The sequence below is a fragment of the Macrotis lagotis genome, chromosome 7 (genome assembly GCF_037893015.1).
Source record: "Macrotis lagotis isolate mMagLag1 chromosome 7, bilby.v1.9.chrom.fasta, whole genome shotgun sequence".
NCBI lineage: Eukaryota > Metazoa > Chordata > Mammalia > Peramelemorphia > Peramelidae > Macrotis > Macrotis lagotis.
This window is the reverse complement of record NC_133664.1, coordinates 114,085,382-114,098,748: the sequence shown is the minus strand read 5'-3', so window position 1 is coordinate 114,098,748 and position 13,367 is coordinate 114,085,382. Positions and strand designations below refer to the sequence as shown.

Genomic DNA, 13,367 nt, shown 5'->3' with positions numbered 1-13,367 from the left:
ACAGGATTATTAAGGAGATATCAAGTCCATGTCAAAGAGTTCATGAGTATGCTGCACATCTGCAGGGATATAGTGCCTAAGTATAAGAGATTATCCTTGATCATTCATTGTAATTTATTCCCTCTGGACCTAGAGCAAGGGTCTTAAAGTTATTCTTGCACCAAACATTATCAGTAAGGTAGAACAGTTGATCTATGGGGCAAAAATACAGTAGCTATTAATGGGTACAATGTTCTCCTGGCTTTGCTCACTTTTCTCAGTTCTGATCAACTATGATGGACTCAGCTTCTCTCAGCAGTTCATAGACCAAGGACAGTCCTCAAAGACTTGTGGTGGAAATGCCATCTACTTCCAGAGGAAAAACTATAGACACTGACTGCAGACAAAAGCATACTATGTTCCTTTTTAAAACTTCTTTTTGTTTTTTGTCTTTCTCATGTTTTCCCCTTTATTTCTGATTCTTCTTTCACAACACAACTAATATGGAAATGTGTTAAACACAATTTTATATTATAACCTATGTCAGATTACTGGCTGCTGGGGCAGCTAGGTGGCATAGTGGATAAAGCACCGGCCCTGGAGTCAGGAGTACCTGGGTTCAAATCCGGTCTCAGACACTTAATAATTACCTAGCTGTGTGGCCTTGGGCAAGCCACTTAACCCCGTTTGCCTTGCAAAAACCTAAAAAACCCCAAAAAACCAAAAAACAGATTACTGGCTGCCATGGGGAGGGGGGGAAAGAAGAAAGGAAGGGAGAAAAATGTGGACCTTAAAAACTTACAATAATGAATGTTGAAAATTATCTTTACAGGTAATTAGAAAAAAATAACATTAAAAAAAGAATGAGTAATTATTGCCAATTCAGCCATTATTCAGCCACATTCAACTCTTTATGACCCCATTTGGGATTTTCTTGATAGGATATTTTAGAGTGTTTAGCCTTTTTCTTCTCCAGCTCATTTTACAGATGAAGAACTATGACAAACAGGGTTAAATGACTTTCACAGTAAGCATCTAGGGCCAGAATTGAACTCATGAAGATGAATATTCCTTATTCCAAGTCCATTCTCTATACATCACCTAGTTACCCTATGGCTTTTGCCAATGGCTTACAGAATACATTAGAGTTTTTTTTTTCATTTTCAGGCTGAAAGGATAAAAATAGGAGATCTTAGACCTCTAAAATGTTGAACTATTATGGCTATTATACTTTGATAGTAGAACTGTATTTGGGGAAGAGGAAGAACAAGGTGAAAGAGCTTTTATGTGCCAGTATGGGACACTTCTGGGCATCCAATTATCCCAGTGGTTTGAATAGTTCAGCAAGAGGCTGAGCAGCAGTAACTAAATCCTTGACAGAGGCTTCCCAGTACTCTGAGATGAGCTTATGTCAAAAATCCCATGTCCTGACCCCAAAATTTTGGGATTATAGGATCATAGAAGTTAAACTGAAAGGAATCTTAGAGATCTAGTCCAATGCCCTTATTTTACAGATGAGCAAATTAAGGGTCTTGCCCAAGATCATGGAAGTAGTAAGTGGTAAAGTCCAAATTTAATCAAGTTCAGCTTTCTTTCCTCTGTATCTGTATCCACTATCTCCAGACTTGGTAGTCTAGAAGATCAAAGTCCACTGAGAAAAAAGTAATCCATTCTGTTCCTCTCTCTCTCTCTCTCTCTCTCTCTCTCTCTCTCTCTCTCTCTCTCCATATACACACACACACACACACACACACACACATATGTATATATGTGTGTGTGTATGTGTATTGTGTGCCCTTTGGAGAAATAGTTTGCAAAATAGTTGTCTGGTAGGCTGCAATTCAAATGGAAGCTTTCTTCCAATCTCTCTGACTATCCTACAGGAATCAACTATGAAAAAGTCCTTCCCCCAGCTACATAGGCTCTTCCTGGTCAAACATGGTGAAGCTGGATGGGGCTGAGAGGGGCAATACAATATATAAAGGGGTAGGCTCACTTCAGGACCAGATTTCTGAGAGAAAGGTGATTACCATCTAGACTTAGACTGACAGTCCCTCTCTTTAACTAGTCCAGTAATTGTAGTTCATTTCAAGTCAAGTTCTGGCTGAGAACCTAGAAGAAGCTGGCACAATCCAGGAATCTTAGTTCTATAGTGTGTGTGTACTGCTCTGCAAAATTATAACTTGCAGCCTGTTATCCCTGGGTTCAAAGGAATGTATAACCAGATTAAGAAGTCTTTATGGCAAAATGCTATCCACCTTTAGAGAAAGAATTGATGAAGTCTGATTGTAGATTAAAGCATACTTTTTTTTTTTGCTTTTTGCAAGGCAGTGGGGTTAAGTGACTTGCTCAAAGTCATACAACTAGAGAATTATTAAGTGCCAGAGGTTAGATTTGAACTCAGGTCCTCTTGAGTCCAGGGCCTATGCTCTATCCACTGCACTACCTAGCTGCCCTATAGTTTTTTTAACTTTCTTTTTCTTTTTATCTGTGCTTTTTTTTTGCATCATGGCTAATATGGAAATACGTTTTGCATGACTGTACATGTATAATTTATATCAAATTGTTTGCCTTTTCAAGGAGCAGGGAGAGAAAGGAAGAAGAGAATTTGGGACTGAAATTTTTAAAAATGAATGTTTAATGTTATTACAAGTAATTTGAAAAATAGAAAAAATTTTAAATCAAAAAAGTATTTATGAATAGAAACAATATTCAGTTAGCAGTAAAGTATTTAGGGACATTAACTTGGATATGTAATTTTATTTGCTTATCACTGGCATGATTTTGCTTTCTATTATGCCAGAGATTCCTGATATATTGTTTAGAAGAGGTAGTCCTAAAAGGAATGTCAGATCCCTACTGGAATAACTGAAGGCAAGCCTCCTATTTCACCAGTAAAAGGCTACCCTGAATTATACATGGTGTATCCTAAGATATGTGCCAAAATTGAAAGCTCTCCTAATTAGATGTATTCTTCCTGTAAGCACAGCTTCACAAAATGACCGACCTGAGTGAGAAACACCAGGATCCCTTTAACCTACCCAATAAATTTATCTGGAGAACTGACAGAGTATGGTTTTATAATATATTTGGACATCTTACTCCACTTGCTTACAAGGTCATAGCATGGACATTAACTGAGCTTTATAGGATTGCTTTTCCAGGCATATTTTCTTTCTTTCTTTTTTTTTTAAAGAAAGATTTTATTTATTTTGAATTTTACAATTTTCCCCCTATTCTTACTTTCCTCCCCCCACCCCCACAGAAGGCAGTCTGTTAGTCTTCACATTGTTTCCATGGTATACATTGATCTAAGTTGAATGGGATGAGAGAGAAATCATATCCATAAGGAAGAAAAAATAAAGTATAAGAGATAACAAAATTACATAATAAGGGTTTTTTACTATATTGAAGGTAATAGTCTTTGTTCTTTGTTCAAATTCCACAATTCTTTCTCTGTATACAGATGGTATTCTCCATTGTAGATAGCCCGAAATTGTCCCTAATTGTTGCACTGATTGAAGGAGCAAGTCAATCAAGGTTGATCATCACCCCCATGTTGCTGTTAGGTTGTACAATATTTTTCTGGTTCTGCTCATCTCACTCAGCATCGGTTCATGCAAATCCTTCCATGCTTCCTCCAGGCTTATTTTCAATAGAGAGAACAAGTGTAGTAGCCAAAAGTCCTCAGGACCTGGTACTAAAATGGAGCACAGCAACTATACCATATCTCACCAGTGCCATAACCAGGAATCTTGGTGCCTTAGGTAAACTTCATTAAGTCAGAAAGTGGTGGTACCAGAGGAGAGGTTAATCTTAGATGAAGTTGTTCCAGGAGGGAAGATGATCCATATCCTAGATAGTCTGGCCTTTTCCTTTAGGAAATTTATGGTGTAAGTGAAGGTCCCTAGGTTAGTGACAAAACAATGATGGCATTATTGGGGTGGTGCCATAGAGGAGTCTGCTGCATGGAAGACTGGGAAGATGGAGGAGACTTACATAATGGGATGTGAGAAAGAAGCCCAATTTCCCAGGAAGAAAGCATGCCTATTTACCTGCTAGAAGACAGTGTTCCATAGAAAAACCTCTCACTACTGATGCTTTGTGTCCCACCAGTATGTGATAGTTAATCAAAGGTTAATAGTCAGAAATTCAGCAAATCTAGGCATCTGCCATAAAGGAAAAGGAATTTGCTATTATTAGAATTTTGAGCAAAGATTAAAAAGATTAGAATCTTTTGTATAAATTATATAGTTCAGAGAAAGGGGGCCTTGGTTGAGAATCTAAAGATCTTTTATTCAAGGTTTATTTCTAACATTGGAGGACCTTTAATTCCTCTGAGCCTAAGTAATAGAAATAATATACATTTCTATACCATAGGGTTGGTGTATACATGGTGCATAGGGATAGTGGACCATGAAATATTCAGATACAGCTTTTAACAAACTCTTTAGTTTAAGAGCTCAGGTCCTATAGAGAGATGAGCATTTGTAGCATCCAACATTTATAGCAGGTCAGAATCTTCTTAGCAGTGAACTAACATATGTTAGCCATATTTCCTTCTGCTCCTTAAAAGGGGCAAGCTTGAAACAAGCTGAGTTCTTTTTTTTCAATGCCATCATTTTCCAAGTTTGGCTAATTCATTCACTTGAAGACAACAACCAATGTTTCTTGAGTAAGGGAAAAGATATTAAATTTTCAATAATAAAAAAATAAAAAAATTTTCAGTACAGATGCTATCAATAATCTGATCTAACCATGGATAGTTAAAATTCACATATAACTTTTAAACCTCATTTCATTCAATGGTTTCCATTTTTTTCCTACCATAATATATATTTTTTTGCTGTCAAACCTTCAAAATACCACAAGCAATTTAGTTCATATAATCTTCTATCTATCTGTAGATAACTCATTAGTATCAATAATTTCTCATTGGATGTCAATTTGTATCACAGGACATTAGGACTCTATAGACTAAAACTAGGGAAACCACAGTGCACATTTCAAAACTTCACTTTGGATTGGAAAGCCTGCGGTCCCCCTCCAATCCAAAGATTCTATTTCTTTGCATTCCAATTCAATTGGTACAGATAATACAGAGTTAATTATAATTATATAAGAAATGGGCAACAGTGCCTGTTCAATCATTTTGTTTTCTCTAATACTCAGATGGGAAAAATCTATAAAGTCTGAAGTCTATATAGCATAGTCTTACATGTATGATACTGTCTTCTGCTATGAAGACACTTTTCCCCTCCTATGATCCCTCCTGTTAGGAACACACTAGCAGATAATGAGGTCCCAAACCTGTCATTTTCTTATAGATTTTCTTATAGATCATTTTGCAATCATTATTTTCTTAAAAGGTCTGAAAGAACAAATAGGTTTAGGAGGTAGGTAGTTTAGCCTACTGGAGAAAATGAATAGCTGAATTCTGGAGACACTGGATTTATTGATCTTTGGTCCATTGTCAGTAGGAATCCTTTAACCATTTTATACCGCACAGTCAGAATAATAGGGGACATGCAATTTATTCCTTTATCATCCAGTTCTTAGTATAAAGATATGAAGTAAAAGATGAGAGCTATGGGATTAGAAGGAGCATATTAGCAACAATATTTTACATGTGTTACCCATGACCCAGAACTCACATTCTGGGTTTACATAGACCAATCTTCAGCTTGGAAGGCACTTCACATATCAGTCCTTTGTGCTAATTTTGTCTTCTCACAAGATTCTGCCATAGAGATATCAGAATGTAATTCATATCTAGATCTCTACAAAAGAGATGAAGACTCTCTTTTATAATGCTAGAACTTGGGCTAACTACACGCAAGGATCCCCGTAGGCCCATATGACTTAGAAAACCACAATCTAATATTATTTATGTTTTATTATTTTTTTATATTGTCAAATATTTCCCAATAACATTTTAATCTGATTTAAGTCACGTCACACTCAAGAAAATTGTAGACTATGTGTTTGACACATTTATAGACAAAAATAATTTTGAAAGACTGTAGAGCTCTGACCAATGCAATAAGAATCCAAAAGAATGAAGGATGTCCTTCACTTTCCAACAGAGAATTGGATTTTTTTAAAAAGCTATTTTCAGTTACAAAGATATCATTATAATATTACTGTTACTGTATATGATGCTCTAGTTCTGCATTCTTCACTTTGTGATAAATATAACATGCAGAAACAGACATATTTTTAGACATGACCAATGTGGAAATTTGCTTTGCCATAGTATACAGTTATGTACTGAAGTTTTTGGGGGGATATTCTTTTATTATTGTTATTCAGGGCTTTTAGGGGAGAAGGAGCTACTCATTCGGGGCCAGAGAGAGAGAGACAGATCAATCAAACAAACAAACGAGAAATATATATTGCTCAGGGTTGCTCTAGGAGATCTAATGTTTGTTAGATCAAGTGGTTTTTAGACTTTTTGGAATTTCTTGAATAAATTGATATACATGTCAAACTTCCTTAAAGAATTCTGATATCCTGTGATGATGTCATTTCATATGTTCCCCATTTGGAAATATCAACTTTGGAGTCACTTCTATTATATACCATGATCCTTTTGTTTTAATTATTCTTATTTCTTTTTGCTTTTGACTACTACTCTAACAAGCCAGTAGGTTGACTGCTAACAGACTGCTGACAGAAATAACTTTCAGATCATTAATAGATTGTTTTCTACTGTGAAGTTATAATCAATTTAATACTTGCCAATAATGCCTCTTAACTCTCTGCTTGATGAAAGCTTTCATGTTCAAATGGTGTGAGGTTTATATATAATGTATAAGTCTCTATGTTTTTTCCTACTTTCTTACTCCTGAGACAAGTTTTCCAATATATTTTTCATCATCTTTCCTTAAGATAACCTTTTCACTTGTCATCAAGTATGAAAAGTATATGTTGATGTAATGTGATGAGTTCTTGGCAGAGTTTTTATACCTCCTCATCTTCTGTCACAGATATTGATGCATTTGGCCTCAATTATCTACATGGTGGCTTTATTAGATGATATAAGTCCAATTAAGTAACTTTCATATTACTTTGGACACATGATGTAAGAAATCCTACTAACTCCTTCATCTGCCTCTCCAAGGAAGACCTGTGAGTCATCTACTATTAATTTGCTTCTACTAATGTATAAAGATTATCAAATATGAAAGGAATTAGGATTGGAATAAATGTAAAAATGATTCTGAATGAGGTTACAATATTTATCATAGAATAAAATATCAATTACACCTGTTTAAAATTTGATAATACTGCCAGGACCGTGTCTTAATATTTATTCTCTGAACCTCTAGAAAGAATATATCCTAGCTTACATCCCTTTCTTCCTTTTCATTCCCTATCCCAGATGTCCCTTACACCAATAATATTCAATCACGAATTATAATTCACATAAATACCTTTCTTTATCCCTCATTCTTTGAAATTATTAACCTTGTCATCTTTTTTCCAAGTAATCAATTTTTTAAAAATTTTATTTATTGGGGGTGGCTAGGTGGCGCAGTGGATAAAGCACTGGCTCTGGAGTCAGGAGTACCTGGGTTCAAATCCGATCTCAGACGCTTAATAATTACCTAGCTGTGTGGCTTTGGGAAAGCCACTTAAACCCATTTGCCTTGCAAAAACCTAAAAAATAATTTTACTTATTGGAGCAGCTAGGTGGAACAGTGGACAGAGCACCAGCCCTGGAGTCAGGAGGACTTGAGTCCAAATGTGGCCTCACTTACTTAATAATCACCTAGTTGTATGACCTTGGGCAAGTCACTTCATCCCACTGCCTTGCCAAAAACAAATTATTTCTTTATTTTTCCAACTACATGTAAAAATAGTTTATTTACAATAACCATTTTTTTGGTAAAATTTTGAGTTCAACATTTTTCTCCCTCCTTCCCTTCCTCCCTCCCTTCCCTCACCCTTCCCTTAGAGAGAGAGAGAGAGAGAGATCTAATACAGATTATACATGAATAACTGTATTAAACATATTTCCATATTGATCATGTTGGGAAAGAAGAATCAGAACAAAAAGGAAAAAACTGAGAAGAGAAAAAATAAACAAATTTAAAGGATTGAAAGTAGTATGTTTTGGTCTGCATTCAGAATCCATAGTTCCTTCTCTAAATATGGATGGTATTTTCCATTACAAGGCCTGTCGAATTGTCTTTGATAATTAAAAAATTGAGTAGAGTAATTCCATCATAGTTGTTCATCATACAATGTATATAATGTATACAATATTCTACTGGTTCTGCTCTCCCCCCACTCAGATCAGTTCATTCAAGTTCTCCAAGCAATTCTGTTGGGTTTTTGTTTAATTGAATTTTTTTTTTCAAATTTCATGTAATGATCGTTTTTCTACTACTCTCCCTTCCCTTCCCCCTCCGCATGGTGACAAACAGTACAGAAAAAATAGTACATGTACATTCCTGTTTAACATATTTACATATTAGTCATGTTGTGAAAGAGGAATTAGAACTAAGGAGAAAGAAAAAAACTCATGGAAAAAAGGGGAAACATAAAGAAGTTTTTTAAAAGTGAACATAGCATGCTTTATTCTGCATTCAGACTGTAGATTTTTCTGTGAATGTGAATGGCATTTTCTATCACAAAACTCTCAAGTTGTCCTTGATCTCTGAACTGCTGAAAGGAGCTGTATCCATCATAGTTGATCATCTTACAATGTTGTTGTTAATGTATACATGTTCTCTTGATTCTGCTCACTTCACTATATCAGTTCATGGAAATCTTTTCATGCTTCTCTACGTCTGATCAATCATGATTTCGTGTAGAACAATAGTACTCCCTAACATTCATATACTGTACCTTTTTTCAGCCATTCCCCAATTGATGGGCATCCCCTGAATTTCCAATTCTTTGCCACTACAAAAAGAGCTGCTATAAATATTTTTGAACATGTAAGACTTTTCCCAATAGCTATAGAACTAGCATTAGTATTGATTGATGGACCAAAGGGTATGATGATCAGTTTTAATGCTCTTTGGGCATAGTTCCAGATTGTTCTCCAGAATGGCTGGATCAGTTTACAACTCCAGCAACAGTGCACTATTGTCCCAGTTTTACCACATCTTGTCCAACATTAATCATTGTCTTTTTTTTGTCATCTTAGCCGATCTGATAGGTGTGGGGTAATAGAATTGTTTTAATTTGCATTTCTCTAATCAATAATTACTTGGAGCATTTTTTTCATATGACCAAAAATAGCTTTAATCTCTTCTTCTGAAAACTGACTGTTCACATGCTTTCTCCAAGCAATTTTTAAGATAACAAGGTCCTCCCTCCCCCCATAGGGACACATATGCCTATAAGAAGAAATCATTGTATAACATTGTTGCAAAGATATATCATGTATTAATAATATTTTAAAATGTGAAGATGAAGATAAAAGAGAACCTAGACTTCAAATTTTTCTAGAGTACGTTATATTTTTATTTTTTAATTTAAAATTAAATTTTAAAAGGAGAATTTCTATATAATAGAACAAAAAAAGAGCACTATATCTGGATTTGAACCCAGGTACTCCTGACTCCAGGGCCAGTGCTTTATACACTGCACTTTATACACTTTATACTAGCTGCTCCTACACTTTACTTTCAAAACTGTTGTGCTTCTCCAGTTTATGAGCAAGGAAAAGATGGAAAGCATCATTAAAAACAAACTAGATAATTTTGTTTACATTAAATCGAAAAGCTTTTGCAGAGACAAAGCCACTGTAACCAAGATAAAAAGAAACTTAGTAAATTGGGAAACAATTTTTAAACCAGTATTTCTGACAAAGGACTCATTTCTAAAATATTCAGAGAACTGAGTCAAATTAAAAAAAAAGTCATTCCCCAAATGACAAATGGTCAAAGGATATGCAAATGCGATTTACAGCTGAAATCAAAGCAATCCACAGTCATGAAAAATTGCTCTAAATCATTACTTATTAGAGAAACGCAAATAAAAGCATCTCAGAGATACCACCTCATACCTCTCAGACTGGCCAATATAGCCAGAAAGGACAATGATCAATGTTGGAAGGGATGTGGGATATCTGGAACACTAATACATTGTTGGTGGAGCTATGAACTCATCCAAACTTTCTGGAGAGCAATTTGGAATTATGCCCAAAAGGCAACAAAAATGTGTATGCCCTTTGATCCAGCAATACCAGTACTGAGTCTATACCCTGAAGAGATGATGAAAAAGGGTAAAAACACCACTTGTACAAAAATATTCATAGTAGCTCTGTTTGTGGTGGTAAAGAATTGGAAATTAAGTGAATGTCCTTCAATTGGGGAATGGCTTAACAGATTCTTTTTTTTTTTAGTTTTTTTTTTTTTTGCAAGGCAATGGGGTTAAGTGGCTTGCCCTAGGCCACACAGCTAGGTAATCATTAAGTGTCTGAGGTCGGACTTCAACTCAGGTACTCCTGACTCCAAGGCCAGTGGTCTATCCACTGTGCCACCTAGCTGCCCCCAGGGGAATGGCTTAACAAATTGTGGTATATGTATGTCATGGAACACTATTGTTCTGTTAGAAAACAGGAGGGATGGGAATTCAGGGAAGCCTGGAGGGATTTACATGAACTGATGCTGAGTGAGATGAGCAGAACCAGAAAAACACTGTACACCCTAACAGCAACATGGAGATGATGATCAACCTTGATGGACTCACTCATCCCATCAGTGCAATCAGGGACAATTTTGGGTTATCTGCAATGGAGAATACCATCTGTATCTAGAGCAAGAATTGTGGAGTTTGAACAAAGACCAAAGACTATTACTTTCTTTTTTTTTTTTTAAATATGGAACACTGGGGTGGCTAGGTGGCGTAGTGGATAAAGCACCGGCCTTGGAGTCAGGAGTACCTGGGTTCAAATCCGGTCTCAGACACTTAATGATTACCTAGCTGTGTGGCCTTGGGCAAGCCACTTAACCCTGTTTGCCTTTCAAAAACCTAAAAATAAATAAATAAATAAATAAAATATGGAAGGCTTCATGAATTTACATGTTATCCTTGAGCAGGGGGCCATGCTAATCTTCTCTGTATCATTCCAATTTTAGTACATGTGCTGCTGAAGCGAGCACTATTACTTTCAATTTAGAAAAAACAACCCATTGTCTTATTATGTAATTTTGTTATCTCTTATACTTTATTTTTCTTCCTTAAGGATATGATTTCTCTCTCATCACATTCAACTTAGATCAATGTATACCATGGAAACAATGTGAAGACTAACAGACTGCCTTCTTTGGGGGGTGGGGGGAGGGAATCAAGAATGGGGGGGGGGAATTGTAGAACTCAAAATCTTTCTTAAAAAAACAGTGGTGCTTCACTTCTATGATTCCTTTTTGAACTTTCTTTTATTCTCTTCTGTGCCTTTAAAAAGATGTTATAATGGGGGGTGGCTAAGTGGCTCAGTGGATAGAGCACCAGCCCTGGAGTCAGAAGTACTCCTTGAGTTCAAATCTGGCCTCAGGCATTTTATAATTACCTAGCTGTGTGGTCTTGGGCAGGCCTTGAAAAAAAAAGCTAAAAAAAAAAGATTTTATAATGAACCTCTTCTTTCTTTTTTTCTTTTCTGCCATCTCTGTTGATGTGAGTGGTGAAGTGAATAAAAATGAGTATTTGGAGTTAGGGGGAATCTGAGAGCAATTTCTGCATCATAGTATCTATTGATCAAATCTCTTAACCTCTCAGCTTCAGTTTCTTTTTATGGAGGCAGTAATAACACCTCCCACAGGATTGTTGTGAAGATCAACTGAGATTGAGACAAATTTGCAGATTTTAAAGCACTATATATAATTCTAGAATATTATATATTTCACACAATACTATATAAAACACTACATTAATTCTCCCTTTAAATTAAAACAAATAAACATAAGTAAAATGAACATACTCAGTGACTGTGTTCAAAAAATGTTTGCCTCTACCTTGTGTCTATCACTCTTGTGTCAGGAAGTATGTAATAAATTTCATCACAAGTCTGTCCACTGTAGACATGGGTTGATTATTGCCTTGATCTGAGACTTTCAAAGTTATTTTTCTTCATAATGTTGTGCTTGAACATATTGTTTTCCTAGATCTACTCACACTAGAGATCAGTTCATCCTACCTAGGATTCGCTGAAATCTCCTATGTTGTAATTTCTTACAGTATAATAATAATATTCCATTGCATTCACATACCACAGTTCAATTACCCAGTTGTCTAAAATGCAGTCTAAAGTACTCTGTTGCATTCTCATTCTTTTCTTTTTTCTTCCCCCCCCCTTTTATTCTTTTTTTAAAAATTTATTTAAGGCAATGGGGTTAAGTGACTTACCCAAAGTCAAACAGCTAGACAATTATTAAGTATTTGAGGTCACATTTGACTTCAGGTCCTCCTGACAACAGGGCTAGTGCTCTATCCACCTAGCTGCTCCCTTTTTATTCGTTTTTTTGTTTGGTTCCAAAGTTCTTTATTTAATATTTATTTATTCTCATTTTGTACAATATTTTTTATACATTAATAAAATATTCTTGTTTAAGAATAAACAGTAAACCACCTCCCCCGAAAAAAATAGACTCACTTGAGTGATAAAGTAAAGGGGAGAGAAAAAAATTAAAATTAAAAAATAATAGTAATAATTGTAGTTATGGCCAGGTGGCACAGTGGACAGAGCACTAGCCCTGGAGTCAGGAGTACCGAAGCCCATATCCAGCCCTGAACACCCAACAATGACCCAGCTGTGTGACGTGCAAACCACCCCAACCCCACTGCCTTGAATAAACCAAAAAAAAGAAAAAAAAAAGACTGGGTGGTGGACAGAGCACTGGCCCTTGAGCCAGGAGCACCTGGGTCTGAATCTGGCCTCAGACACCCAATGATCACCCTCCTATGTAGCCCCAGGCAGGCCACCCAGCCCCATTTGCTCTGCACCCCCCCCAAAGAATAATAATAAAAAATGTTCTTCAGTCTGTGTTCCAACACCACCAACTCTGTTGTGGGTGGAAAGTTACTTCCATACTTTTCCAGGGCTGCCATTGCTGATCGCAACTCCCTCCTTTTGTATTTCTCCACTACCATGTACTATATTTTCTCTCTCCTTTCACTGACTCTGCTGTAGGGTAGCTGAGTGGCAGCAGATAGATCCCTGGCCCTGGGGCCAAGAGGCCCCGAGCCCCCCTACCACCCCTTAGGCCCAGCTTCCACCTGGCCCTATGGACCCGGACAGGCCATCCAATCCCAGCCCCTTGCAAGAAATAAAAAAGAAAATGTGTTATATCTGACCACTCTGCCCCCATGATCTATCCTCTCCTCCTTCATTCACATCCCCATCCCTTCCTCCTGTCCCCTCCTCTTTCCTT

At 36.4% G+C, this 13,367-nt stretch overlaps 1 non-coding gene across 1 annotated transcript; it reads right to left on the bottom strand.

The window, feature by feature from the left end:
• Positions 1-10,994: 10,994 nt before the first annotated feature.
• On the bottom strand, positions 10,995-11,102 carry LOC141494628 (U6 spliceosomal RNA). The gene has a single exon (XR_012470520.1). It is a non-coding gene; the product is annotated as a U6 spliceosomal RNA (small nuclear RNA).
• Between the last annotated feature and the right edge of the window lie 2,265 nt (positions 11,103-13,367).